The 4691-nt window shown below is 34.4% G+C and overlaps 1 non-coding gene across 1 annotated transcript; it reads left to right on the top strand.

Annotated features, from left to right (window-relative positions):
• Nucleotides 1–2519: 2519 nt before the first annotated feature.
• On the top strand, nucleotides 2520–2626 carry LOC138840969 (U6 spliceosomal RNA). The gene has a single exon (XR_011376284.1). It is a non-coding gene; the product is annotated as a U6 spliceosomal RNA (small nuclear RNA).
• The last annotated feature ends 2065 nt before the right edge of the window (nucleotides 2627–4691 follow it).

Consider the following 4691-nt stretch of genomic DNA (forward strand, 5'->3'; position numbering starts at 1 on the left):
TCTCATTGTTCCAAAGGATCCAACTGTACCCCTATTTAAACGATTTGTTTTTTTTCCTTCCCTTCCACAAATTATACCAACCTCAAATACAGTGAAAGCAGGGTTATACCATGGGGGAGGGACATACAAAGCAACAAAGAAATAATCTTATAAATGTGTAGAAACAATCACCTGAAAGAAAAAAAATTTGAATACATATATTAGGGTTCACTTCCCTAAAATCAACTTATCTGACCTTTTCTGCTTGACTCAGACAAATACTAGTTATTGCAAATAAGGGAAACCATGAGACCTAAGTTTCTTTGGTACCGGCTTACTTCACTTAATATGAATTTTTTTCTATGGAAGACTTAAAATTTTCATATACTATTGCCGTCTTAAATGAAGTGAATGTACCTGGGTTTGCATACAGAACTTTTGGGACAGCATTAATGTTTGAATCTTTGATGGGATTTGATTGGGAATTGTGGCAGGCTTTCATGGTATGAGAAGAAAAAGGATCTGATTGGAATTTATAGCAATATCTAGTTGCTTCCACCCCTGGACAAATCATTATCATTGGTGAAGATGTTGCCATTTGAATTTACAATGCCCCAGAAAGACCTATGTGTTAAAGAAAAATGACTTTCCATTTCCTCCCAGACTGTGGAGAATACCTGAATAGTTCTTCTGGAGATTAAGTTCTTCAGAATAAAACCTATGAGAACATGCACTCTCATCTTCTTTCTTCTTTTCTCTTTTAATCATTCTAGGTCAAAAACATTTCTTTTTGTCATACTCCTCACCTTGACATTGTCTTGTCACAGGCCACCAAAACAATAAAACCGACTGAACATACACTGAAACCTTCAAACTTATAAATCTGAGTAAGCCTTTCTGTTTAATAAATGGACAATATCATTTACTATGGTAGGTTATAAAGCTAACACAGAAATCTAGTCTTTCTAACAATGTAGAGTATATAAAAAATGCTTCATTATAAAATATCTAACTCCAAGTTATATTTTGTGTTTTTGTTTCTGTAGATCTTAGGGCTTAAACTCATGGCCTGACTGGTCGTTTTGTGTTCAAGGCCAGTGCTCTACATAAAATCTGAACTGGAACTCCTTTTCTCCTGGTGGTTAATTGGAAATAAGAATCTAATGAACTTTCCTATTCTGGCTGGCCTATTCATGTTGCATACTTTATGTAATTCCAATTCTCAGCATTATATACATGTTCCAACTACAATATAAAAAACTTAAAATATACTAAGGATATTTGTAAAGTATAAAATGAGGGAAGAATTTTCATCCTTTAGAAATCTATGCAAAATCTATGCTAAACTATTGATATTTTACTGGACCTTTCCTGCAACCAGTTTGATATAGTTTAATACTTGTCACACAAACTTTCTCTGTATTCTACTGCATATATACTTTTTCACGTATGTTTGTATATGTATACATATATATATCTATCTATATATGTTCCAATGTGCATCATCGGACTTGAAACTGCTTTGTTTTGCTGTTCAGCAATGAACCTTGTCGGCTCATTCTGTGACAATATCTGTTCTCATTTTCATCATTCCTTTATTTACCAAATCATCAGCCTTCTAAAATCAGCTTCATTTCTTGGGTAAGGTTACCAATCAGTCCAACTAATATCCACCCAGAGGCTTTTAATAAAGCAAGTTTTAAGGAAGAATATAACATGAAGTGACAACTACAGAAATTCCACAGAGACCTGACATCTTTCACATTTCTGTCTTCCTTCTCTTCTCATACTTCAGAAAGTATTGACTAACACTATAAATATACTGCAATTATAAGTTAAGGATCAGTGTTTTCTTTCCAACCTGAAGCCTTCTTTTCCATGATTCTTAACATAAACTTTTTGGAAGATTTTTTTGGATTGTGATGGGATTCCACCCAAAACAAAGCCATGTATATCAAGAAAGTCAACGTTTTCAACTCAGAGTACTAAACAAAAGAGGGAGAAAATTAAGGTTAGCTATATATGTTAAGCACAAATATAGGCAATATCAAGATATCTTGAAATTGTATACTTTTACTGGATAAAGTGGCTCAAACCTGTAATATTATCTACTTAGAAAACAGAGATTAGAGAATTTCAGTTCCAGGCAAGCCCAGACCAAAAAAAAAAAAAAAAGAAGTTTCAGAAACTCTAACCATTTGATGGGTGCTATGTGTTTCGCTTGTGTTAGGAGGACCACAGTCCAAGCAGACCCAGGCATAGTGATACTTACCTCAAAAGAAGCAATCAAGTTACAATCTGCAGGTATGGCAGTTGTAGAGATACCAAAGTTGTAAAGTTCCTTTCATTGTTGCAATGGGTCTACTTGTATCCCTATTTAAACATTTTCCCCTTCCCCTCCACAAATTATGCCAACATCAAAAATGTGTGCTTATGTAAGAAATGCATGATTCTAAAATTTCATGACAATTCTTTTGAACTTACATTTTTGTGGAATTGACTAAGAAAATAAATTACACCTTCTATATAAAAAATGTTCTGTGCTTAATCTGGCAGCCTATACACTAACATCGGAATGATACAGAGAAGATTAGCATGGCCCCTGCTCAAGGATGACTCGAAAATGAGTGAAGCAATCCATATTTTTACAACAACAAATGCTGGAGGGGATGGGGCCACCAGGGAACCCTACTGCATTCTTGGTGGGAGTGTAAAAGTCTTCAACCACTTTGGAAAGCAGTATGGAGTTTCCTCAAATGACTCCACATAAAGCTCCCCTATGACCCAGCAATCCCACTTTTGTTCATTTACCCAAAGGATCACAAATAAGACCATACTAAAACTACCAGCACAACTATGTTTATTGCAGCATTATTTACCATAGCTAAGATATGGAACCAACCCAGATGCCCCTCAGTAGATGAATGGATCAAGAAAACCTGGTAAATATATACAATTGCATGCTCTGCCTCCATCAGAAAGAATGACATTGCCCAATTTGTTAGGAAATGGAAAGATTTGGAAAAAAATTTTTAAGTGAAGTAAGCCAACTCCAAAGAAATATAGGTCCCATGGTTTCTCTTATTTTCAATAGCTAATATATGTCCGGGATTATCAGAAAATGTCTTAAGCTATGTGCATTTGACCAGATAAGATGATGTTAAGCTAAACGAACACCAAGATAGGTACACAAGTGATTCTATCTTGCTATTATTTCTAACATACTTATACTGTACGATGTGATTTTTTTTTGTTCCTTTATATGTTCCTCAACCACGCTATAACCCCTTTTTTCACTGTATTTGAAGATGGTGCGCCTACATCTTGTATATACGTTTCTCTAATTTGGGGAGAAGAAGAAAACAACAAAATGCTTAAATAGGGATATGGGTTGACCCATTGTAAAAATGAGATGCACAAGACGTATGATGAAAAATGAATTTTACAATTTAGGTAGGGGAAGGAGAGAGGAGGAGTGGAGTGTACTTGTGGAGGTGGGAGAGAAGGGATGGTGGGGGAAAAATAAAGGAGGAGGTAGCAATGCTTGTTAGGAAATGTACTCATTACCTTGCTCATGTAAATGTAACCCCTCTGTGCAGTATTTTTAAAATAAAAAAAATGTATAAAAATGTTCTGAGATTGAAGAGTTTATTTCCCTTATTTTATCCATATAATCTTGTTAACAAATAAATTAATGCAAAACACTGACACGAGGGTATTTTGAATAAATGTGTGTGTGTGTGTGTGCACACGGGTACACAAGTGTGTTGGAGTGCTCAGAATTTGAACTCAGGGCTTTAAGGTCTTGCTAGGCCTTTCCTCTCTAGATTGGTGAGCTACTATATGAACGACATCTCCACTCCTGGCTCTTTGCTAGTTCATTAATTTTTTTTGAAAAATAATCTCAAAAATAATTTTGCCCTGATTGGCTTCCAACTGTTATCCACAGATCTCAGCCTCCTGAGTAGATATCTCAAGTAAACAAGATTACGGGTGTGACCAACCAGCACAAGGTTTTCAGAATAATTTTAAATGTAGAAGAAAATTTACTTCGTGGGGGCCTGTTTTTATCATCTCCTACTTTTAAAGCACTTTGCTTTAAAAGCAAAGGTGAATTTATTAAATTAAATGTGAATTTATTTCTCTTTTGGATTCTTAAAAGACAGAAAGTGATGATATTTAAAAGTTTTGGTACTTTTTAAAAAGAAAAATGGAACTGTAGTACAGAAGAAATTTGGCTGTCTTTGAAACTCAATGTATAAGCTCAATTCTGTGCATGATAACGCAATGTCACCAACACAGTCTGTGTTGAAGACAAATTGTGACAGAAAACAATCATCATCGGCAATAATTGCTATGCTATTATTTCTTGAGCAATATTAATATTGAATTTAGAGTGTAAGAGAATGGTGAGATTTTACCTACCTTTTCTGAATTGCTGAAAGACTTTTGGAAACTTTGACTCATTTTTTTCCTCACTGTGTGTATTTGGGCCATGCATTTAGTGCCTTTAATTACAATTTTTCCCAACACTTAAATGGTAATAATATTAGTATTATAGCAAATGTTATCTTAAGAATTAAGAGCAATAAAACTTGTGAAAAACTTAACATAAACTTCTATGAATGAGCTTTTTTAAATACTAAATAAAATGTATTACAGAAACCATTACATGAAGTGAGCAACCAGAAGTAATGTTATCTATTGACCAT

Source organism: Dipodomys merriami, unplaced genomic scaffold, assembly GCF_024711535.1.
Source record: "Dipodomys merriami isolate MVZ:Mamm:240054 unplaced genomic scaffold, mDipMer1.0.p SCAF_308, whole genome shotgun sequence".
In the NCBI taxonomy this organism is placed as follows: Eukaryota; Metazoa; Chordata; class Mammalia; order Rodentia; family Heteromyidae; genus Dipodomys; species Dipodomys merriami.